Here is a 26,123-nt window from a genome sequence, read left to right as displayed (position 1 = left end):
ATACTGGAGTGGGCTGCCATTTCCTTCTCCAGGGTATCTTTCCAACCCAGGGATGGAACCCGGGTCTCCTACACTGCAGACAGACACTTTACCGTTTATAATCAGAGTCGGAGTTAAAAACTTGACTGTGAATGAATAAATGGTTTGGAGGTAAGTTTTGATTAGTAAAAACCCTTCTCATTTAGCTTCTTTCATTAGGTACAGAGACTTGGAAGATTTTGATCTTTAGTTGCAAATTTCCCCCAAATATTCAATATCTTAACTTATGGCATAAGTGACTGAGAAAAATTTGTAGTAGCATTGACCATTATTTAAAATCTTCACCTCAGAACCTAGATTGCTAATGTCCTAAATTGTAAAATTACAGGGAGAAAAAAACAACTTAAATGTCTCCTCCCTCAAAAACAAAATTCTCATTGCTGTATCATTATATAAATTAATGATATTGGGTGTGTGCATGCACATGCATGCATGCACTACACTTCAATAATTGTTTTGTCTATAGTCTTTATTGCCTTGTAAAAATTAAATTGTCATAATTAAAACAAGTTCCGTTACTTTCCACTTCTACTCCCTTGATAGATAATAGATCGCTACCATTTTTTTGGTGGATCATTAGGTACTACAGATTGTTTTCCCCTAGATCTGTTGGTTTACTGCTTTAAAAAGAATTAATCACCTGTCTTACCACTTCCCTTGTTACTCTGCTGGCTTTCACTTGGGGAGAACTCTTTTCTTTTTAGAATCACAGGATGTCTGGGGAGGACCCCAGACAATACCCCTCTCCTGGTCTGAGTAAAGGAACTATGCAATATTGTTTACAGAGTCCAGGGAGGTGTTCTGTTGTCTATTTTAGCTGGTTAGCAAAGCATTTTCTATGGTTCTGTATCCTTTTGACAACCTTGTGCAGTGATTGCTATTGGAGACCAGCTCGGTCTGGTTGAGAAGTAAACACTTGGCAGCTTTGCTTTCTGTCCTGCCTGATTCCTGCCTTTGTTGCTTGTCTGCCCTCTATAGGTGTGTGAACTTAAAACTCCTGGCCTATTTGCAGGCGTGTTAGTCATTTATTATAGAGCAGAGCAGGATTTAACTGTTCCTTAATGACATTATGAATACTCACACACACACACACAGACACACATCTAGACATGTATACATTATCCCATGATGTGAACGTACAGCTTTATTAATGTATAGCATATGTTTCATCACAGTGGTTGCTGATCTTCATTAAAAATTGTGCGATTATAGAAATTAAAAAAATCTCATATAAAATATTATCATTTGTGTAGCTATGAGAGAATAGGCCCCCAAATAGCATTCATTCATTCAGTATTTTTTGTAGGCTTGTTGAGCATCCATTCTATGTTGGATATTAAGTTCTGGAACTATAATAATACTACACTGATTTCATATCGGTGATCACTTTATAGTTTTTGTTGAAAAAGGCAGTGGGTGATAAAACTGACAGTGTGGTCAGGGGGTTAGCATTAATCTGGGACATGGTGGGGTGGTTTATATTCCCAGATTCTTTTGTCTAATGTCACTTGCTAGGAGATAGTCTTTAGTTAGAACTTATGGATGCTTAGCTCAATATGTGTTCCTAAGTCTAGTTGCTTGACTAACTGTCTGTGAGTCATTGATTTCTCCGAATTCTTCTATTTTGGCTTGTTATTCCTGGCTTTGAGTTCTGAGTGTCCTGATGATGGGAGTGGGAGAGACCCTTGGTATCTCCTTGTGGAGGAGAGGTGTTTAGTACCGGTAGCCTGATTTGCAGAAAGACCTCCCTGAATGGTAGTCTGACACTTTTTGTGAAAGGTTGTTAAACATCCCTCTCACCCTAACGTAATACTGGTGTGGAAGAATCATAGCCCCCCAAAGATGTCCAAATCCTAATGCCCCATACCTGTTAATGTGTCAGCCTGTGTTTTGCCTCGTCTTTGTGCTTCAATGGCATCCCACTCCAGTACTCTTGCCTGGAAAATCCCATGGACGGAGGAGCCTAGTAGGCTGCAGTCCATGGGGTTGCACAGAGTCGGACACGACCGAGTGACTTCACTTTCACTTTTCACTCTCATGCATTGGAGAAGGAAATGGCAACCCACTCCAGTGTTCTTGCCTAGAGAATCGCAGGGACGGGGGAGCATGGTGGGCTGCCATCTATGGGGTCGCACAGAGTCGGACACGACTGAAGTGACTTAGCAGCAGCAGCATCTTTGATTAAGAAATGAGAATAATGATATCATGAAAAGTGAAAGTGAAAGTCTCTCAGTTCAGTCACTCAGTCATGTCCGACCTCTTTACAACCCCATGAACTGCAGCACGACAGGCTTCCTTTTCCATCACCAACTCCTGGGGCTTGCTCAAACTCATCATCGAGTCGGTGATACCATCCAGCCATCTCATCTTCTGTCGTCCCCTTCTCTACCTGCCCCCAATCCCTCCCAGCATCAGAGTCTTTTCCAATGAGTCAACTCTTCGCATGAGGTGGCCAAAGTATTGGAATTTCAGCTTTAGCATCATTCCTTCCAAAGAATACCCAGGACCGATCTCCTTTAGAATGGACTGGTTGGATCTCCTTGCAGTCCAAGGGACTCTCAAGAGTCTTCTCCAACACCACAGTTCAAAAGCATCAATTTGAACAGAAAGTTGCTCAGTTGTGTCCAACTCTTTGTGACCCCATGGACTATACAGTCCATGGAATTCTTCAGGCCAGAATACTGGAGTGGGTAGCCTCTCTCTTTTCCAGAGGATCTTCCCAACCTAGGGATCAAACCCAGGTCTCCTGCATTGCAGGTGGATTCTCTACCAGTGAAGCCCAATGATACCATAGATAGCTCTGAATAAAGCTGAGTCAGCAGGGATCACAGACCCTCAGATGCATAGCTTTTATGTCCAAGTCTGTCCATCCATTTTTTTCTAGACTCCAAAGTTCTGAAAAATACTTTTCTGTTGTGTGAACTTGTGAGACTGGCCTCACATCCAGGTCTTTTGAGTCTCTGTCCAGTGTCCTTTATATTCTATCACAGTTGCTTCTAGGTGGACTGGAGCTGCCCAGCAGCAGGAGCCTGTGGTGAGAGTGCCTTAATGGCTGCTGTCCTAAATGAGCCGATAACCTCAGGTTTGGTTAACATCCTTCCACATTGGTGCTTCCATTGTTAAGGGCAGTTAAGAGTTTTCTGGGTATCTTCTCTATCCTTTTAGGTTGCAGGGATACCCAGAAAGGGGTATCATGCTATGCGTCTCATAGTGAATGACTTCTCATTGCTTGTTGAAACGCAGAGAAGAATGAGGGCCTTCAAATCAAATTGCTCTCATAGGCTATTTCCCTCACCCTTCTGTCCATCCCATATTAGTCATCCTTTCTGAAATGTAAAGCAAGAGAAGTACCTGGGCATAACAATGTTGAATTAGCAATTCTACCCAGAAGATTTAGGTAGGCTATGCAGAAATGTCTTCTTGTCTTTTTTTGTGGGGGGAGGGGAGGAGGGAAAATTATTTACTTATTGGAGTATAGTTGATTTGCAATGTGATAGTTTCAGGTGTATAGCACAGTGATTCATACACACACACACGTATGATTGGATTGGCCAAAAAGTTCATTCAGTTAGTGAATATGTTGCTCAATCAAGTTCTTGGTGAAAATGAAAAGTGTGTCTTTTATTTTTACTTAAAACCAAATGAACATTTTAGCCAACCCTATGAATAGTTATGACCAACCTAGATAGCATATTCAAAAGCAGAGACATTTTGCCAACAAAGGTTCGTCTAGTCAAGGCTATGGTTTTTCCTGTGGTCATGTATGGATGTGAGAGTTGGACTGTGAAGAAGGCTGAGCGCCAAAGAATTGATGCTTTTGAACTGTGGTGTTGGAGAAGACTCTTGAGAGTCCCTTGGACTGCAAGGAGATCCAACCAGTCCATTCGGAAGGAGATCAGCCCTGGGATTTCTTTGGAAGGAATGATGCTAAAGCTGAAACTCTAGTACTTTGGCCACCTCATGTGAAGGGTTGACTCATGGGAAAAGACTCTGATGCTGGGAGGGATTGGGGGCAGGAGGAGAAGGGGACGACAGAGGATGAGATGGCTGGATGGCATCACTGACTCGATGGACGTGAGTCTGAGTAAACTCCGGGAGTTGGTGATGGACAGGGAGACCTGGCGTGCTGCGATTCATGGGGTCCCAAAGAGTCGGACACAACTGAGCGACTGATCTGATCTGATTTGGGCTTTTCTGGTGGCTCAGTGGTAAAGAATCTGCCTGCCAATGCAGGAGATGCAGGTTTGACCCTTGGGTCAGGAAGATCCCCTGCAGAAGGGAATGGCAACCCACTCTAGTGTTCTTGCCTAGAACCTCCTCCACGGACAGAGGAGCTTGGTGGGCTACAGTCCAAGGAGTCGCTAAAGAGTCATATACGACTTAGTGACTAAACAACTACATATATATATATTCTTTTTCAGATTCTTTTCCCTTAGAAGTTATTACAAAATATTACGTATAGTTCCTGTGCTATACAGTAGGTCGTTGTTGGTCTTGCTGACTTTTTAATGAGGGAATTCCAAAACCCATTGTCATCTCTGAACATTTTTGTTCGTGTCTGAATCCTTGAAAGCACTCATAGGTTTGCTTCCAAGTCCCAGCACCTCCTCTTTCAGTGTTGTTGAATTTAGGGACATTCAAGTGCAAAAGTTAAATGAGTTTCTCACACATGCTAGTTAGTGACCCAATTCCCCATGTTAGAGATCTTAGCCTAGAGTCTAGGTCTTTGGACAGAGTTGTTGGTGGATTTGGTGAAAGAATTTTCCATGGTGGTCATTAAAGTCCAAGAACAAATTTTTAGAAGCAAATTTTTTAGCAACATTGGAATTTGAAACCAACATAACTGGAGAACTATGCATTAAACCACTGATTTATAAAGAAGGTCTCCAAGTTCTTATTTAGAAATAGAGGAATTGTTTACAGAGATCCAGAAAACTGTCAAAAATGTTTATTTTTCAAAATCATAAGCAGTTTTTAAATTAAAAAGTACTTGTAAAGCCATGTGCTAGGCACTGTAACACCCTATGAAGTGGGTTCTCTTATTATTCCCATTTTACATTTGAGGAAATGAAGGCATAACCAGGTTATATAACTTTTTTCTGTGGCCATGTGACTTGTAATGGCAGAGACAGGATTTGAACCCAGGCCATATGGCTCCAGGGAGCAGTTATTAAAACTACATTATTCTGCCTCATAAAGACAGATATCAAGATGAAAGCAAAATCAACAGATTTGGCCATTATTAAAGGCTGACTGCTAAGGTCTATTGGGTCACACAGAGGCGGACACAACTGAAGTGACTTAGCAGCAGCAGCTAAGTCATAGTGGTGGAAGCATATGAGGGGGAGAGAATTTAAAACACTTCAGAGTATTTTTCCAAAGTAAACAAAAATAGTATCTCAGAAAGATATCTGCATCCCCATGCTCATTGCAGCATTATTTATAGTAGAAAAGATATGGAAACAACCGAAGTATCCATTGATAGAAGAATGGATAAAGAAATTGTGTGTGTGTGTGTATTTCAGCCATAAAAAAGAATAAAATCTTTCCACCTGCAACAGTATGGATGGACTTTGAAGGCATTATGTCAAGTGAAATAAATCGGACAGAGAAAGACAAATCCTTTATTATCTCACTTATATGTGGAATCTAAAAAAACCAAACCAAGCTCTTAACTACAAAGATTAGTGGTTCCCAAAGGCTGGGACAGAGGATGGGTGAATGGGTGAGATGGGTGAAGGAGATCAAAAGGTACAAACTTTCAGTGGTAAAATAAGTAAGTACAAATCAATCAACTAGTCCTGGGGATGTAATACACAGTGTGTTTATTTACTATAGTTGCTAATACTGTATTATATATTTGAAAGTTATTGGGAGTAGATCTTAAGAATTCTTATTGCAAGAAAAATATTTGTTAACTGTATGGTGACAAATGTTAACTAGACTTATTGTGATCATTTTGTAATATATACAAATATTGAGTCATTAGGTCATAAATCTGAAACTAATACAATGTTGTATGTCAGCTGTATCTCAGTGAAAACAGAAACAAAAATAGCATTGACTGAACATTTCTGACAAAGAACTTCCATCATTTTAACATTCTAGTGCCCCTGATCATACAACATACTTGACGAAACTTCCCATAGTATTGTTATCTCCCACAGCTATATTTTTATTGTCCATCATCTCCATCATTTGACTGCCTTGAGAATCCTAGTACAGAGTATTGAAGCACAGCATTCTGTGGGCATTCATGACAAATTAAAAGTGGTAGCTAGCTATTCATTGCCCACGTGGATTTGATGGAAAATTTAGCAAAACTGACAGAGTAACCTGAATAAATCAAACAATAGACAACAGGCTTCATTTATAGGTAGAATAAATAAAATACAATTGAAAAATCTGATTACTTTCTCTCCTATGTGCTGTAAAAGTCATGAAAGAAATGTCCAAGAAAAACTTGTTAACCCCCAGATTGTTTAGTTTTACCCTTTTACTTATTACTGGGGGAAGAGGAGTTGATAGGATGCCTCTGCAGAGGCTGAATAATTGTTGAATGCTAGGAAGCAGTGGCCAGAATAATACCTTCTACTTGCATGCTGCGTGGCAGTTTATAAACCACTTTCTTACATGGTATTTCATTTATGCTAGCTACAACCTTGGTTGTAGGAATTATCTTGACCTGACCTGTGAGCAGCTCCAGCTCAGTGAGGTTCAGAGACTTGATGGTCATGTTAGTCATATACTGTGGCTCTGGGCCCCAAACTTGGGGCCGCTCATAACAAGCCCAAGGCTCTTTGTACTACAAGGCTGCTACCCTTATTCTTCCCTTTTCATCTCCAGGGAAAAGTGACCCTTGTCTCCAGTTCTCTGCAGGCAGAGGGAGCTGGTGTAGTGTGCTTTCATCTTCTCTGTGGACCCAAACCGATGTTAAGCACAGCATACAATATAGAGTTTAATGATCTGGTGGCCTTAGAGCCCAGTGACTTGCTTTTGGTTTCCCTTTGCAATAGAAGACGCATGGCCAGGGTAAAACTCTAATCCATTCAGGATTTGGTCATATACTCAGGGCTGACCTAAAATTGTACTGCAAAAGTAGCATGCCATGAATTTTGACATGCATATACTGTTGTTGTTCTTGTTGAGGGAGCTATTGTGAGTTTCCTGAGTCCATAAGCAAAAATTCTTTGTGGTATTTGAGGCTTGACAGTATTGGTCTTGTTTAACTGCTAGTCACTAATATTCTCACATTGCTACTTGTGCCTGCCTACATGAGATGCAGGGGATAAAATGATGATAAAGACACAATAAATTGAAAAGCTATTTATGAGCTTTTAAATAGCTCATAATCTAAAATGAGAATCTTACAGTCCTACTCACATAGAATTAATACCAGAATTATAACCAAAGTGGTTAAACCCTGTCTAAATTTCTTATCATGGTAATTAGGCTTTGCCAGATATTTACCATGTGCCTCTCTAGACCAACTCACTATCCTTTTTTTTTTTTTCCCCTGTGCTTTGTCATTGGGACTGGCATTTATTGACTGAGACTGTGGGCTCCCTTGCTTTCTGGCTTCCCTTTGGGAGAGAGAGAGAGTCATCAAAGTATTTGTTCCTGTGCATTCCTCCTTGCTGGGTTTATCCCTCTAAGACCGCAGCTCTCTCTGGGACACTGAATCTGATAGCTACAGCTATAAATTTTTCTTTAGGTTTCTGAATTCTTCCATCTTCAGTATCCTCCAGGGTGATAAGGACTCCCTGTATTTGGTAGTTATAAACTATTTCACTTTCCCTTGTTACTTTCCCTTAATCCTGCCCACACTTCTGTAAATATCCCATTATTGACCTTCCCTTGATGATCTCATCTGAATGTGCCATCTGGCTCCCAAAGAACCCTGAGTCATTCAAGGCTTTCCATAATCTGGCTCAGTTCTCAATCCAGCCACATCTGTCAGTGCATCTCATTAACAATCTCTACCCTCTTCTCAAAGGACTCCATGATAGCATCGTTTGCTGGGATGGCCTGCTCATCAACAAATGCTACCGTGGTCATGGAGACTCACAATCTTACCCCACAGTCAAAATTAAAACTGCACTCTTCTCTACTGCTGATACCAAATCAAAGTGCCGCTCATTTCATTCAACCTTCCCTTTATTTGCATGCTTGTCTTCCTTATCAGACCACTTGCTTCCTGAAGGCACGGCCTCCGTCATTCTCACATCTGGAAACACATAGTGAGCAGTGACTATGTATTCAGGTGAGAAGGAGTGAGCTTCCTTGCAGGATGAGTATCTAATCATTTGGCTGTTAATTGCATAATCTGGAGATAATCTAGATTATTTGCTTTCATTTTTTCTACTTCCCCACTCCTTTGCTATGGAAATTTGAGAAGGAGATTTGAAGTGAATCAATTGTGTTTATCATAAACAATTTTGATGAAAGTACACATTGAGGACAAGGGTGAAACTTTTCAAGGTAACCATGTTTTTGGGCTCTGTTTAGAAGATGAAGGGCTCTTTCTTCTATTGACAGTGATTTTCAAGTACCAGCTCTCCTGTGGGAACTCTATAATAGCATTTGCTTTGTGAGGGGGAAATTCAGCTTAGCTTGAATTGGTGCAAGTGAAGAGTCCAAATGGAATTCTTCTTGGCAAGGACTTCCTATTTCCATCCACTACGCGGTGTCCAGAGAAGACCTCCAGTGTAAGAGACAATGGCTGTGGGGTCTACAACAAACTGAAGGGGTCATTTATCTCTTGGATGGATGTAACTCAGTTCGGTTGGGAATGTTACTTTCCTTTTCATTTCTTTTGATTGCTTAGCAAGCCTGCGCCTCTTCTTGGTAAGATCAGTGCCCTGTTTTGTTCTAAAGTCAGCCCCTTTTGCTCACCAGTCTTCAGTAGTTTCTTTCCTTCTAGCTTAACACAGTGCATGAAGGTTAACATTTAACTGTGGTACTGCCGGGGCAGATTTCCAACATGTGAGTTAGGGAGCAGCTGTTTGCCCCCAGAGCCCCTGGACCTGAAGGCTCTGCCATTGGTTTTCTTTGTTATTGGATCAGCACTGTCACTGATGCAGATCTATTCCCCCACATGAGGAGTGACATTAATTTTATGTTGTTTACGTACTCTTGCCATAAGGTTAAGCAATTCCTACTATTAAGCTTGATGAAATTGCATTACCTTAATGAAATGCACTTTACTGATAAAGAAGAATGTCACTTTCACAAGTGGAAGCACTGTTAGCAAATTTTTACGAGAGAATTCCCAAAATCATATCTTAATTGCTTGGACAGCTGTGTAGTTTACATAACGAGCAAACAATGCCAAGGTTTTTTATTTCCTTTGTCAGCTATACTAGATGTTAGTATGCATGGTGGACCTTTTTGGGGCCTTTTATTACTTGATTGCAAATCATTCTTCATTGTTGCCCAAATTTATGGAAGGACATTGCTCCCTGAGGTGCCATTTCCTTTCAGGTCTGTAACTGAACATGACTGATGGCGCCAGAGTAACAGTTGCTTATTACTGCGTTCACTGAGCTGTGATTGCTCCAATACTTTATGTTGGCAGATGTGTTTCCCTAGGAACAGCATCTCCGAGACAGAGGTCATTGATCAAACCCCCTCTGGCTGTTCCATTATGTGCAAATTATTGCTAAAAGCAGAGAGGCTGCAAGGGAGGTGGTGTGTACTCATTGCAGATATAGCGGAGGGAAGTCCAAAAAAAAAAAAAAGCAAGTGTAATGAAGCAGGAAAAAAATTCCACCTAAACTATAACAATGTTTTTATAATGTGAATTAGTGGGAAAAAGGGGGAAATTAAGTGACTTTGAGAGAGACACAATGGGAGAAGAGTCAGATTTTATTGTTCTGGGGTAACTCTAGAATTGGGCTTGCTGACAGCATCCTTGGCAGCTGTCCAAGGCTAGAAAGGGGCATGCGTGTGGACATCCAGAGCACTGTTGTCCTAATGGGGTAGGGATGAAGTAGGTTAAGTGGCCAATACACAGCACTCTCATGTCTATTTCTGGCCAAATGTTTAGGAAATGCTAGAGACACTCAGGGATCATATGCAAAGACCTCCCTTGTCCCACAGCTTCTCAGGGAAGGGGTGGAGGTGGTAATGAATTGACTGACTTTTGGGAAGCACTTAGATCTAGACTGTCCTTTGCTCAGGCTCGAAAGACTGAGACCACTTAGTTTTATGCTCAGCTGTAGCAGCGGTTCTTCTCAGCAGATTTCTGGGAAGGATAAATGCACCCCTCCCCGCTCCAAGTGGGGATCTGTCTTTTGCTGAATTCAGTGAGACCATGGGATGGCTCAGGTAGAGCACGTGGACTGGACACACAGCAATACTCCCATGGTGCTGGGCCTTCTGGGCCACAGACTGCTACCCCACTTCTCACACTGACTTGCTTTTTGATTGGTGTTGGCAAGACTCACCTTTCTAGGATTGCGATTCAGTTCTCTTTATCTGTAAGATCTTTCCTTATGATGAACTGGATTTTTCCTAGGGCTTAAGACATTCCCTTGACACATATTAGAGACTTTAGGAACAGTGTGTGCTAATTCATATAGCCTTTTAGGGTGCTGCTAGGGCCCTCCTAAATATTATATTTGAGTGAGTGAAGTCGCTCAGTCATGTCCGACTCCTTGTGACCCCATGGACTGTAGCTTACCAGGCTTCTCTGTCCATGGGATTTTCCAGGCAAGAGTACTGGAGTGGGTTGCCATTCCCTTCTCCAGGGGATCTTGCCCACCCAGGGATTGAACCCAGGTCTCCCGCATTGCAGGCAGACACTTTACCATCTGAGCCACCAGGGAAGCCTAAATATTATATTTACCCCCAAGCTAGCTTGATGCCACCTCACCATAACCCCTGGGAAAAGATGAAGGTAGGTGTAGAAGCTCCTTTACTCATAAGCACAATGGGTGCCAGTAGGCTAAGTAAGGCTTTAGGTTTGTAGTATTGGAGTGACCGCTGGTGTTCTCTGTGAGTGGCTGGCAGATCTGACATCCTCAGTGGTAGTTGTAGTCAGAGTGATGAAGGTACATGACTCTCATACATGTATAAAATAAATATATCTCAAAGACCTTGTTTAACTCATTAATTAAATTAGGGAAAAAGATGTTACAATAAGTTTAAAGGAGAATCCAATGAACAGATTAATTTGTGGATTAGGAATATTGGAAATGAATTTGCAATTTCAAAACTGGTTTGGGTGGACTTTAATTTGCTTGTCTAATTTGCTTGTCTATTGGCAAGAATTCATTGCATTGCTATAAGTTTGTAAGTATTAGGCTTAATCTCTACAGAGTTATGAAGAATGTAGTTTAGACTAAGTCATAGCCATAATAATAAATATCATTTATCTAGTGGTGGTGTTCTGTTAAACTTTTTTAAACTCAATGTTCTAGCTCTGGGAACAAAGAGTGTCGGCTTTTTAAAAAATTTTTTTTAATTTATTCTATTTATTTGGTTGCTCCAGGTCTTAGCTGTAGCACACAGGATCTTTAGTTGTGGCATGGAGATCTGGTTCCCCAACCAGGGATCAAACCTGGAGCCCCTGCATTGGGAGTGCAGAGTCTCCCATTGCACCACCATGGAAGTCCTTAGTGTTGGCTCCTTGAGAAATATGTTTCTTTGTCATTCTCCTTTTCCAGATCCACCCACAGAATGACAGGAGGTTAAAGATAAAAAGTTTACTAGAGTATGTGAGGAACCAGAGATCAAATTGCCAACATCCTCTGGATCATGGAAAAAGCAAGAGAGTTCCAGAAAACATCTATTTCTGCTTTATTGACTATGCCAAAACCTTTGACTGTGTGGATCACAATAAACTGTGGAAAATTCTGAAAGAGATGGGAATACCAGACCACCTGACCTTGAGAAACGTATATGCAGGTCAGGAAGCAACAGTTAGAACTGGACATGGAACAACAGACTGGTTCCAAATAGGAAAAGGAGTACGTCAAGGCTGTATACTGTCACCCTGCTTATTTAACTTAGATGCAGAGTACATCATGAGAAACACTGGGCTGGAAGAAGCACAAGCTGGAATCAAGATTGCCGGGAGAAATATCAATAACCTCAGATATGCAGATGACCCCACCTTTATGGCAGAAAGTGAAGAGGAACTAAAAAGCCTCTTGATGAAAGTGAAAGAGGAGAGTGAAAAAGTTGGCTTAAAGCTCAACATTCAGAAAACGAAGATCATAGTATCTGGTCCCATCACTTCATGGCAAATAGTTGGGGGAAACAGTGGAAACAGTGTCAGACTTTATTTTTTGGGGCTGCAAAATCACCGCAGATGGTGATTGCAGCCATGTAATTAAAAGACGCTTACTCCTTGGAAGGAAAGTTATGACCAACCTAGAATAGCATATTCAAAAGAAGAGACATTACTTTGCCAACAAAGGTCCATCTAGTCAAGGCTATGGTTTTTCCAGTAGTCATGTATGGATGTGAGAGTTGGACTGTGAAGAAAGCTGAGCGCTGAAGTATTGATGCTTTTGAACTGTGGTGCTGGAGAAGACTCTTGAGAGTCCCTTGGACTGGAAGGAAATCCAACCAGTCTATTCTAAAGGAGATCAGTCCTGGGTGTTCTTTGGAAGGAATGATGCTAAAGCTGAACTCCAGTACTTTGGCCACCTCATGCGAAGAGTTGATTCATTGGAAAAGACTCTGATGCTGGGAGGGGTTGGGGGCAGGAGGAGAAGGGGACGCCAGAGGATGAGATGGCTGGATGGCATCACCAACTCAATGGATGTGAGTTTGGGTGAACTCTGGGAGCTGGTGATGGACAGGGAGGCCTGGCATGCTGCGATTCATGGGGTTGCAACATGTCGGACATGACTGAGCGACTGAACTGAGAGTATGTGGACATTTAAGTGGGTAATTTTAAATGATAAATCTTACAGAGGGCGTACAAAGTAAGGGGAAAGAGAAATGTTTCAGTTTTAACCCTTATCAGTATTTTTCTTCAGTTTCCTCAAATGATTAGAGCGTGAGGATAAGTAGAATACATGACTGGAAAACAGGCTGGAGCCATATTGTAGTAGTCCTCGAATGCCAGAATGGAGAGTTTGTCATTAACTAAGACCACAATGGGGTGCCATTGACTCTTTTGAGTAGGGGAAGCTGTATTCTTAAATCTATGCCTTCAAAAGATTAGTTCAATAGAAGTATCTGGGTTGTCTCAGAGAAGGAAGAGATGAGAGGGGAGGCAATTTATCTATTTCAGGAGTTTCAATGTGTGATACCAAGAGTTTAAACTAAAATATAAGGTGAGTCATCACAAATGTGACTTCAGATAGAGACAAAGTTTGGAAGATGCTGGCTATTAGACAAAGCCTGGATATGGAAACAAAAGATGATATATGGCTTGACAACTACTTTGAAGTTTAACTCTGTGTGATATAAAGGATGATAAAGAATATTAACAAAAATTTGAAAATTCTGGGAAAAGTGGTAGATGGGGGAAAGAAGATGCATTCAAATTAGCAACTTCTCACTTTGAGATCTAAATGCAATGTTCAAATGAAGATGTCTTGGAGATGAGTGAAAATGTTAGCAGAGAGATAGTCCCTGGAGAAAAGGGTTTATATAGAGAAAGCTCCTGGCTGAGGATAGTCATGAAACTGCCTACACCTGAGGAAGCAGGAGGATAAAGCAGAGCTAAAAAATGGGACAGAGATTGATCAGAGAGGTAGGAGGAGGGCCAGTTTCAGCAGATACAAGAGAGAAATTTCAGTGAGGCTAGGGTTAGCAGTGTCAAAGATTTCAGAGAAAAGATGGAGGGTAGGCACTGAGATGTGGTCTCTGAGAAGAGAAGGCTGGTCCTAAATGGTAAGAGGTAAGTGGGAAGCCAGAAGGGGGGATGGAATTAGAGTACTTGTTCAATAAATTGTGATTAAAAAGATAAGAGACATGAAATGATCATCTTATACTAGTCAGAGGAGAGGGAAGTGTTTTAAGATGTGGGAAAATTTAGCATGATGCTTAACTTAGTTGAAGGAACTTGGAGGGAGAGAGATTGAAAATGCAAAACAGAGGGAGAAAAATTCTGGAGCAAAGCAGGAAGAGATGGAATCAAGCAAAATAGAGAAATATTTTGAGGTCAATAATCCATTGATTGATCTTGGTAAGGCTGAAATTGGGGGATCCTGGATGGCATTGGAGGTGGGAGTTTAGACACCATGCTCAAGAAATATGAGAAAGATCCAACAGGGCACAAAAGGACAACTTGTTTCAGGTTAATAAAGTTGTCTTTCAAGAAGTATCTTTCATGGATGCTTGGCAGGGGGTAATGGGGCCATATTGAGGAAAGCAAAAAGTTGGAGTATCTTTGAAAGTAAGGTGGTAGAGTATTAGTGATCATGACTGCCATTGGGTCCAGGACAGTTAGAGAGTCAATGAGTCCAGAAAAAGGTCCTTGGACATCTAAGAGGCATGACAGAGTTCAAGGATCTAGAGATCATAATGATCATAAAAAACAGTCACTGGAAGTGTGGAATTTAGAAAAAATGGAAAGAGATGAGTTATGGTCAGAGGAAAGGAATGTGTAAGTGGAGACCTTGGAGGAGAGCAATGTCTAGGGGTAATGGTGAACGAGATCTGGCCACATAGCAGGTGATTTGTATATGGGCCGTGGACCTGTGCATGGGGCTGAGAGGAGGGAGGGCCTTTGAGGCTTTTGCATCCTCAAATGCAAATCTTGCATTCAAGATCCACCATCATATGCAAGGGCAATGGCAAAGGTCTGAGGCTGGTACTCTGACTTGGGTGCTTGAAAAGGAAGAGGATGGCTAATTGGATGGGATATCCATGAAGGACAAGAGGTTGTTGTGTGAAGGTACAGGGCTTGGAAGGTACAGGCCTTCAATATGTTGGGTTTATGAGAAGAATGTGGAGGCTTAGTTGAAGAGAGTTTTGGAGGCCAAGGACAATTTTTCTTTAAAAGGACCTCCCTGAGATTAAAGAAAAATACAAGTGGACCAATGTAAATTTAAAAAGTTAAAGTACAAATAATGCATTCCTATTTTAAAGATGTATTTGCTCTAGAAATATTAAGAACAATAGGTTTGTTTTGTAGAGGATGCGTGTGTATGCCTGTGGGCACGCCTCTCTGTGTGCACATGTTAAAGCAAAGATACAGATGCAGAAGGTGGGCAGGTTATAGTAGTAAGTTCTGTTATGAGACCACGACCAGATATTTTCCCCTCATTTTCTTGCTAGTCTTGGGCCATTTCACTGCTAATCTACACATCCATCAAACAAACAGGAAGGGGAAATGGAGAGTTGAATTACAAATCTGTCAATTTTGTTATTCTTGGCTGTTCAGGTTCAGGTTTTGGTAGGGGCAGAGTTTGAAACAAATGACAAAAATTACATTTCCTGATTGTGGGAACGTGGTTATGGATAATGAGTCCACTACTTGAAATGCCATGCAGAGGTCAGATTTATGGTTTATCTGGGTGTTGTATCAACTTCAAATATATATATTTTTGATGCAATCCAGTCACCAAACTTGCTTTTCCTTAAGATTTTTAGGCTTTTTATGCTATCAGGTGGAAAGCAATAACAAAAACCATAGAGTACCTGGGGAAATACAATAGAGTGGGTAAGAAATTCACAGGTCACAGACTCAGATGTGCAAAAACCAGAAATGTAGCTTTCATTTCATACCCCTTTTTCACTTAAAGCAGAAAACGTAGTTATCCTGATTCCAGATAAACTCAGCCAACTTTATTTTTCAGGCATTTCAACATAAACATGGTCAAAAACTAGGGTTCTTACCCTATTGGTCATTTCCCCTAGTGTAGCAACTAAGCTTCCAAGGGCTTTTGGGCTTCATGGTACTGGGCAGGGCAACGTGCCCATGGTTGTCCTCTGCACCCGCAAAGATGCGCCTCATCTTGGTCATTTGCTCATTGTCCTCTGTCACTGACTGGTATCCTCTGTGATCACTCATCTGCCAAGGACTCTGGCTAACATGTTAGGCCATCTGTTTCCTTTTTGAACCACTCATGAAGGCTGGCTGGTCTACAACCCGTTTCTCAGCCATATATGAGCCCCACATGTGGGGTTCTAAAGACTCTCTTGTTCTCTTTTATTTTTTAAAATACAGTGAACAATTTAATGTATCAATCTATAAGCAGAGAAAGGGAATTTAGGGCCTTCAATGTATTTTCCTATACAAGACCAACAATTGAAACATGATTCCAATTCTTTATAGTAATGCCTCCTAAGGCTTGCTGTTGGTGATGACTGTATAAGATATGCTGCAAAAACAATCACGTGTTAGAAAGAGTGATGCTTAGTAGTGTTTGCATTAGTTCTAGTTTGAGAAATGATGTGACTTTTTTTTTAAATATAATGAGTCTTCAAATTAAAGAAATAAGTAACCAGTTTCTACCTTTGTGTAAAGAATTCTATATTTCATACTACACACATCAATCAGTGCAAAATTTAAAAAACAGTTACTTATTTTTTTCTGGTGGAAAAAGTAATCAAATTCTTTGCAAAAATGTACATTTAATCTCGACATTCAGAGATGAACACTGGTTTTTGCATACTTTTTCTTTCTAGGCATGCAATTATACAGGCACATATACATATTTTCAAAAAAGCATTACATTTTACAACTGCTGCAGAATTTGAAAGGTGAAGTTATCTAGTTTTTAGGCTGCAATATCCAATGTCATGACACTAACACATCTGATAAGTCTGAGAACTTGTGAGGTTGGTGGTCTACGAAAAGTTTTCCGTGAATTAGTCTGCATGGAGAAAGTAGAAGGGAAAATGAGGTTCTAGAGATTTTCTGATGTTCTGTTCACACTAGCTGGATTGTCTGAGTCTTTATGGGTTGCCCTCATCTGCCTGCCTGTACGCCTTACTTAGACTTTGACACTCTGCGGCTCTCACACCATGATGGTACGAGGTTTCTGTATAAGGCCTGTAGCTCCCCTTCAACTCTGCCCTGAGACAGGAGGCACAGGCACCCTCTGACCTGGTGACCCCCTGAACACATGTAAAGTCTTCACTAACTTTAACCCACTGACTTCACTCAGGATCTTGATTTTTAAGGTGGGACAAGGTATGTTTTCTTAAGGACTCCAATATGCCCTCTTTCTTTCATTCCTCCTCCCCCGTTTTATCAATTCCATTTCCTTTTGTCAGAGATCTTACTTTTACACCATCAAGTCTTCTTCCCAAATCTATTATTCTATGTTCTACAGTCATATTAAAATCAAGGATTTAGGGACTCACATAATCTTTTCATATAATGCTTAGTTTCAGCAAACCACATGTCCATTGACTTTCAATGTTTATTTATTTTTTTATGAATTTTAAAATCATTTCAGAAACAAAATGGAATTTGTTATTTATAGGTTCTTTTGCTAGGAAATTGGCACGTAAAAGGTGAGCCATGGATAGGCAAGAAAAAACTTTCCTTCCCTCTTGGTTATAGGCTCAAAGTCTAGATATGATAGTTATTCCAGTTTTAAGGTACCCTCTGACAAGGGGGACTGTACAATTTGTCTTTCAAACCAGGCCAACTCTGAGAGTTAAAGAGAAGCTATTAATAATTATGCCAACAAAATATGCATATACCAAGAATTATCCTAAGAAAAATGGGGTGTGAGATTAATCTACCTTTGATCCATGGATGCAGGCTAGTATTTAGTCAGAGATGCAGAGGTCTACAACTTCTCAGGTGAGGCAGTGGGAAAGAATCCGCGTGTCAATGACATGGCATCATAAGTGAAAGATAACAAAATAAATTGAGATAACTTAATCTCACAAACTAGATTATCTTTCTGTTTGTTCTTTTTTCTTCAGAAACTTTATTGAAGCTGAGTTTAAGAATTTAAGTCTGACTTCAGCTTTTGAGGTGTGTGTGTGTGATATGGCATAGATTTCAACTGTGAATAGTTCCTCCTAGGGCTGGCATGGAGAGGTGACAAGGGACATTAGCAAGAAGGAGGAAAATATTGAGAGTTGAAAATGATGTTCTCCCTCCATTACCAACCAGAAAGAACTTGGGTTTGATTGGATTAAGGAAGCATGTCTTGACATTTAGTTTCTGAGCAATGATTATTTCTTCCTGCTTCCTTTTGATCTTAGAAAGCAATTCTGTAGTGAGATAACTGGAGTCTAGGTGGGGCTGAGAAGCCTAGGGTCATTTTATGTTGCTTAAAATTTATATCAAACACAATGTTTGTCTTGCTTGGTGTTTAGTTTTAAAATTAATTTTGCAAATATAAATGCTGGTATGTTTCATATATATATATATATATATTTTTTTTTTTTTTTTCCTGATTTCTATTGAGAAACCAGGAAACATAGCAACTCTGGGCCAGCAAATCCAAGAAACAAACATTGGCTAGAGCCATATCTGAAGGCTTCTAAAATGTGGCATTCTCTCTGCAGTTCACCATGGGCCAACTCCTTACTGCTTTATCCAGACCATTTTATTGATTTATGTTGGCTATTGTCTACTGCAGAATTTCGATTTTGTGATTCCTATATTTTATCATGCTATATGTTAGAAGTTTCCAAAATAGGAACTAAATATAGCAGATGTATCAGGGCTAATGCATTTCTAAGAAATTCTAGCTGTCATTATTTAGATCAGGTTATTAAATAACCATTTTTACTATTTTGAGATATTGTAACATATAGTGAAATTCACAGATACTAATTGCAGTATGCAATAAATTTTGACAAATGAGTATTTCCTGCATTATTGATACACAAAGATGTTGAACATTCCCATTATTCTAGAAAATTCCCTTTTATCCATTGAAGTCAAAGCTTGCTCTGTCTACCCATAGGTCACAGTGGAAGGCTCTGTTGCCATAGATTAACTTTGCCTATTTTAGGACTTTATATAAATTGAATCTTATAGTATGAACTTTTGTGTTCAACTTCTTTCTTTTAGTAAAATGCTTTTCAGATTCAAGCATGTTTTTTGAAGAAGCAATTGCTTGTTCTTTTACATTGCTGAGTAGTTTTCCATTGTATAAATATATTGTCATTTGCATCTGGGTTGATTTCTACTTTTTAGGTGTTTTGAATGAGGCAGGTGGAATATTTTTGTGTCTTTTTGTGAATATAAATTTTAATTTCACTAAGGTAGTCACCCGAGAGTGAAATGTTTCAGTGATAGGGTAAATGAAAGTACAACTTTATCAGAAACTTCTTACATTTCCAGATCAGTTGTACGATTTTGCACTCCTGACAGCAGTGGATGAAAATTTCAGTTGTTTCACATCCTCGACGGTAGTTAATATTGGTAATCTTTTTAATTTTACCTATTCTAGTCGGTATGGTAGGATCATGTTGTTTTAATTTACATTTCCCTGATAACTAATGATACTGAGCATTTTTCATGTACTTATTTGCTATTCATATATCTTCCTTTGAGTAGTGTGTCTTTTGTCCATTTTTATTGTATTTAACACCCTTAATTTTTAAATATATTTTATATATAATTTTTTATTTATATATTTGTATACTTTTTTATATATTCTGTATACAAATCTGTTGCTACATATAGTCATATATGTATATCTACATATATATATGTATACACATTGTCTCATAGTATTAAATATTTAATTTTATAAGATTCTATCTTAGACATTGTAAAAGAACCGCGTGTAGAAGGAATTTGTAAATAATGTCAGGCTTAAAGTACATGAAGTGACAACAACGTGGCCACAAATTGTCTAGACTCGAGGAAATGGGCCCAACCACCTTTTGCTCTGATGAGCATAAAACTTGGAATCTGTCCCTAAAAAACAAGATGAATCATAGTACAGGCTTATATTTTCTGTGTCTCTGTTTGTATGCATTTTCTTTTTCAGAGAGGGAACTTCTAAGGTTTTGCCACTAAATAAAAGGAACAAGTTCAATTACACAGCTGTGTGATAGTACCTGCTCCTGGGGGCAGGCTGCTCTCCTCTGAGAGCCTTCGATCACCTTCCTGCCACATACAACTACAATTCACCTGAAGTGGTGTCAGCAGGACTCTTCACCCTGTGCCGGATAATAGCTTTTCCTTTTAGTGTTAAAAGATCATATCGTTCTGTGGTTCTTAGGAGGGAGAAGCTGGCCTGAGGAGGCATGCCCCAGGTTCCGCTTTGATGAGTGAGAAAAAAGCATGAACTAGGTTGGTTTGAAACGATAATTGGAGAGCAGGCCTCAGAGTCTAGTAGCCCATGTCTTTTATGGGAATTCAGATTGCTGCTCAATCCATTACGGTGTCATGTTCTTGCTCAAAACCTTCAGTGGTTCCTAATGTCCTAGAACATGGAGTTCAAAGTCCTTTAATATTAAGTACAAGCTGACTTCATTAGCCTCATAAACTACAGATACCACCTCTAGACTAAATGCTGCAGTCATCAGTGCTGCCTACCAAGTATTTCTCTCTCTCCTGTTTTTGAACACAGGGTAGTTAAATGTGATCATGTGACTTGCCTCATTGAATAAAATGTGAGTGGGAGTGGCATCTATCACTTCACCAGGTCCCTTTTCCAACTGTGTGTTAATTGTGGATTCTGATTGTGGCAGTGCAGTGCGGGACATGGTATTTTCCTGTTCTCCTATGGGGGTGTTTAAGTGTGTGTTCACAAAGGTGAGTAGAGAGATCAGGGGTTTGGGGTTAAGTCAGGCAGATTACAGAGTAAAGTCTGCACTCCATTACTCCTGTCTCCTGCCTCGCCTCTTTGGTTATTGAATTGCACATCTGTAAAATGGGATAATTATATTTCGTTTGCGTTTGAGCTGCTATAACAAAAATACCATGGGGCTTCCCAGGTGGCGCTAGTGGTAAAGATCTTGCCTGCCAATGCAGGAGACGTAAGAGACATAGTTTCAGTCTTTGAGTCAGGAAGATCCCCTGGAGGAGGAAATGGCAACTCGGTCCAGTATTCTTGCCTGGAGAATCCCATGGACAGAGGAGCCTAGTGAGCCACAGTCCGTTGGGTTGCAAAGAGTTGGACGTGACTGAAGCGACTTAGCATGCACGGAAAAATACCACATACTGGGTAGTTTGAACAACAAACACTTATTATAGTTCTGGAGACAGGGAAGTTCAAAATCATGGTTCTGGCAGATTTAGTGTCTATTAAGTGGTGGCTTCCTGGTTTATAGACAGCCATCTTCTTGCTGTGTCCTTATGTGGAAGAAAAGAACAAGGGAACTCTCTGAGGTCTCTTTCATAAAGGCATAAAAGCACTCCATTCAGAAGTACTCCACCCTCCTGACCCAATACCATCACACTGGGGGTCAAGCTACCAATATGAATTTTGAGGAGGATACTTTCAGTTCATACACCTTGAAAACATTAGAAACAATGTTGAGGAATGCTGAGAGAGTAGTTTATGCTACACACCTGCTTTGCCAAGCAAATCAAACAGATTAAGTTGAGTTTGTAAAATGAACAGTAGGTGAGGCAAGCTGAGAAAGTTTGCATTTTTATTTTAGGTTAGGTTGTTTAGTCATGATAAGAATACTTATCAAGTATATTTTCATTTTAAAGTTTAAAACAAACCTATTTTTTGTAAGGAGAATCCAATATAGCATTTTATTTATCAAAAACAAAAGTAGACAATCTAGTTAGCATCTAGGACCTGGGTATTAGTTATTCTGACCCGTTTATATTTAGTTACTGATTTATTGAACCCAAATATGATTGTTAGGAAATAAAAGATTAGAAGGCCACAGTAAGTAATGCCCAAGTTTTAGATACTTGCTAAATTGTCCCCTGGTGACTGGATTTAAACCACCTCCCCAGATCTCTAGGTTATGGTGGAAAAGGCACGTTTTGACTTAGAGCACTTACAACTGTCTTATCTTCACAGTTTTATTAATAAAGATGATTCTTTTTGCAGATATTTGAAACTTCAGTTTTTTTGGAAGTGAAGCAAACTTGTTCTATTTTCCTAATGTCAGTAAGCAAAATAAGATATGAAGAATTACTGTGAATTTTTAGACCTTTGCAATGTAAAATATAATTATTTTATTATCAACATTAATTATCATGCAGCTCAATGACTTGGCTCTCTTTTAGTAGTTTACAGATTTCAGATTGTCAGGGAAATTACATATAATTTGTTTTCCAAATTAAATTATTAGACAGCAGCATGGCTTGTGCACTCAAAATTTAACTTGGAAAAGCATTTAATAATTAAAATGCCAAGTGTTGAGAAAAGGTAAAACATCTCCCCACGCTTTTAAATTATGTTTGTTGGAAAAGCCAAATTTAAAAAGTTTGAGCCTAGTAAGGATATAATGAAGATATACTGGGACATCTCCTTCCTGGAGGTGTCATGGCTGAGGACTCTTTCAGAAGTTTGACTCAGTGTAAATCATGTATTTTTAATATAAAATTTTATCTTTATAATATAGAATATATCCTGAAATCTGATATCATCATATATTTGCCCAAATATTTATAAAAACTGCTGACCTTTCTTAAAAAGGAGGGAAATTGTGATCCTTTCACCCAATTCAGTTGGAGAATTGGAGGCCCACACGGAAAATTGTCTTGCTTTACCTTGGACAGTGGCCAAGGAAATATTAAACACCGTATCTTTTATATATGTTCCTGGCCTGCGGCTCTTTCAGCTGTACCAAACCCAGTGGTACCCTAGGCTGATGCATTTCTGTAGTGCCAGAGTTACAGAAATGAATAAAACAAGGTTGTATTCAGGCATCAGTTGAATAGCTGGTTTACATAATCTGCTTGGTCTGTCCTAACTGTAGATTGCATTATTTCTAGTGGAAGATTTCTAGGATGAACACTACAGAGATAAGGCACTCTCCATCTTTTCCAGGAAACCAAACAAAATCAATCAACAAAGAGATATAAAAACAAAAACACAAATGCCATTTTCTGAGGAACTGGAAAAGAGAATGTGAAATAATTTGTTAAAGGTGCCAAAATAAGTTTAATTTCACACAAGAGACACTGGGCATGAGCAAGAGAAGGAGGGGAAAGAGATGTTAGAGATAGAGATAGATAGAGATGAGAAAGAGAACACACCCTGGAGAAGCAATTAGGTTCAGAGGAGGGGAAGAGGTTCTGTTACAAACAAAATCCCACAGGCCTGTTACTTGCAAAAAGCTGTGTTACCTGTGTCCGCTGAAGAGAAGAGAGCCCTCTGTGATATGAAATCCTAGAATGGTACAGTGGTCCTCCCCACCTACAGAAATTCCTTCAAAATAGTTGGTCCATAAAAGAGCTTGCACAGCATCTATAAAAATATATTGCAAAATAGGAGGAATTAGCCGTAAAATTTATTGACAAGTAATATTTACCAAAAAATTGTTTTCCTGGGACAGATGAAAATTATGAATACATATTTCAACATGGACCAAAAACTTTATGATCCAGTTGCTTCTTTGAAGTAAAACCATGTACAAAAAATCAAAGCAAAAACTCAGGGAAGAAATGGTGAGGCAATGAGAAGAAATAAAATATGAGCTGGTGGAACTCAGGAAGTAAGTAGAAGAAAGAAAAATTGTCATGGAGGAAGACACTTGGAGGAAGGCTTGTCTGTCATGCATTGTAGAAAACATGTATAGTAAGATATACAGAAGAGAGAACTGAAAAAAAATTAAAATAATTGAAATATGAATTAAAGAGTATCAGTTCAATTCAGTCGCTCAGTCGTGTCCGACTCTTTGCGACCCCATGAATTGCAGCATGCCAGGCCTCCTTGTCCATCCCCAACTCCTGGAGTTCACTCAGACTCATGTCCATCAAGTCAGTGATGCCATCCAGCCATCTCATCCTCTGTCATCCCCTTCTCCTCCTGCCCCCAATCCCTCCCAGCATCAGAGTCTTTTCCCATGAGTCAACTCTTCGCATGAGATGGCCAAAGTACTGGAGTTTCAGCTTCAGCATCATTCCTTCCAAAGAACACCCAGGGCTGGTCTCCTTCAGAATGGACTGGCTGGATCTCCTTGCAGTCCAAGGGACTCTCGAGAGTCTTCTCCAACACCACAGTTCAAAAGCATCAATTCTTCCGCGCTCAGCCTTCTTCACAGTCCAACTCTCACATCCGTACATGACCACAGGAAAAACCATAGCCTTGACTAGACGGACCTTTGTTGGCAAAGTAATGTGTCTGCTTTTGAACATGCTATCTAGGTTGGTCATAACTTTCCTTCCAAGGAGTAAGCATCTTTTAATTTCATGGCTGCAATCACCATCTGCAGTGATTTTGGAGCCCCCCAAAATAAAGTCTGACACTGTTTACACTGTTTCCCCATCTATTTCCCATGAAGTGATGGGACTAGATGCCATGATCTTCGTTTTCTGAATGTTGAGCTTTAAGCCAACTTTTTCACTCTCCACTTTCACTTTCATCAAGAGGCTTTTTAGTTCCTCTTCACTTTATGCCATAAGGGTGGTGTCATCTGCATATCTAAGGTTATTGATATTTCTCCCGGCAATCTTGATTTCAGCCTGTGCTTCCTCCAGTCCAGCGTTTCTCATGATGTACTCTGCATATAAGTTAAATAAGCAGGGTGACAATATATAGCCTTGACATACTTCTTTTCCTAATTCGAACCAGTCTGTTGTTCCATGTCCAGTTCTAACGGTTGCTTCCTGACCTGCATACAGATTTCTCAAGAGGCAGGTCAGGTGGTTTGGTATTCCCATCTCTTTCAGAATTTTCCACAGTTTATTGTGATCCACACAGTCAAAGGCTTTGGCATAGTCAATAAAGCAGAAATAGATGCTTTTCTGGAACTCTATTGCTTTTTCCATGATCCAGCGGATGTTGGCAATTTGATCTCTGGTTCTTCTGCCTTTTCTAAAACCAGCTTGAACATCAAGAAGTTCATGGTTCACGTATTGCTGAAGCCTGGCTTGGAGAATTTGGAGCATTACTTTACTAGCATGTGAGATGAGTGCAATTGTGCAGTAGTTTGAGCATTCTTTGGCATTGCCTTAGAGTATAAAAGGATTCAAAAGAAGATAGGAAAAGGAGATCCAAAACAAAAGCATTATCATTAGAAAGAAATGATACAACAACCAAAAAACCCCGAGGTGTAATTAAACAAGTCTTGCCTTAAATTAAGGAAACTTGTGCCTATGTATTTTTGTCTGTTTTTTAATCTCAAAATAATCACCAATAACACAATCAATAGGATAGATTTTTGATTCTTATATAGTGCAATCAATTAAATTCTCTTCCATGTTCATATGTTGAGCCATTAAACCCCAGCATGGCTGTATTTGAAGACAAGGCCTTTAGGAGGTTCAGTTCAGTTCAGTCGCTCAGTTGTGTCCTACTCTTTGGGATTCCATGGACCACAGCATGCCAGGCCTCCCTGTCCATCACCAACTCCTGGAGTTTACTCAAACTCGTGTCCATTGAGTCGGTGAAGCCATCCAAGCACCTCTGTCGTCCCCTTCTCCTCCTGCTTTCAATCTTTCCCAGCATCAGGGTCTTTTCCTAGGAGTCACCTCTTCGCATCAGGTGGCCAAAGTATTGGAGATTCAGCTTTAACATCAGTTCTTCCAATGAATACTCAGAACTGATCTCCTTTAGGATGGAATGGTTTGATCTCCTTACAGTCCAAGGGACTCTCAAGAGTCTTCTCCAATGTCACAGTTCAAAAGCATCAATTCTTTGGCGCTCAGCTTTCTTTATAGTCCAACTCTCATATCCATGCATGACTACTGGAAAAATCATAGACTTGACTAGATGGACCTTTGTTGGCAAAGTAATGTCTCTGCTTTTTAATATGCTGTCTAGATTAGTAATAACTTTCCTTCCAGGGAGTAAGTTGCTGAGGTCCAGCCCCGGCTGATCCAGGGAGTTCGAAGCGGGGACAGCATGGGTGAAGTCAGGATACAATAGCTTCAATTAGATATTAATTAGAGGTATAAAGAGTAATAGAATAAGGATAGCTCAGTAGGAAAATTCAGTGGAGGAAAGAGGCTGAGTAGCTTGGTTTACGTGGGAAACCAATAAAACTTCAAGACAAGAAGCTTGCACCACTTACGTAGGCCGCAGGCATCCTTCCGTTCTCCTGAAGGAGAGGAGACA

General features: G+C 40.0%; 1 long non-coding RNA gene across 2 annotated transcripts in view; it reads left to right on the top strand.

Annotated features, from left to right (window-relative positions):
* LOC147367095 (uncharacterized) overlaps nt 1-26,123 on the top strand; it is a 278,020-nt gene that overhangs the window by 49,738 nt on the left and 202,159 nt on the right. The window lies entirely within an intron of this gene.

The sequence above is a fragment of the Bos grunniens genome, chromosome 8 (assembly GCF_055505025.1).
Source record: "Bos grunniens cultivar Pamir isolate PY7600 chromosome 8, Bosgru_T2T1.0, whole genome shotgun sequence".
In the NCBI taxonomy this organism is placed as follows: Eukaryota; Metazoa; Chordata; class Mammalia; order Artiodactyla; family Bovidae; genus Bos; species Bos grunniens.
The sequence above is the reverse complement of the archived record's forward strand: the minus strand, read 5'-3'. Positions and strand labels throughout refer to the sequence as shown.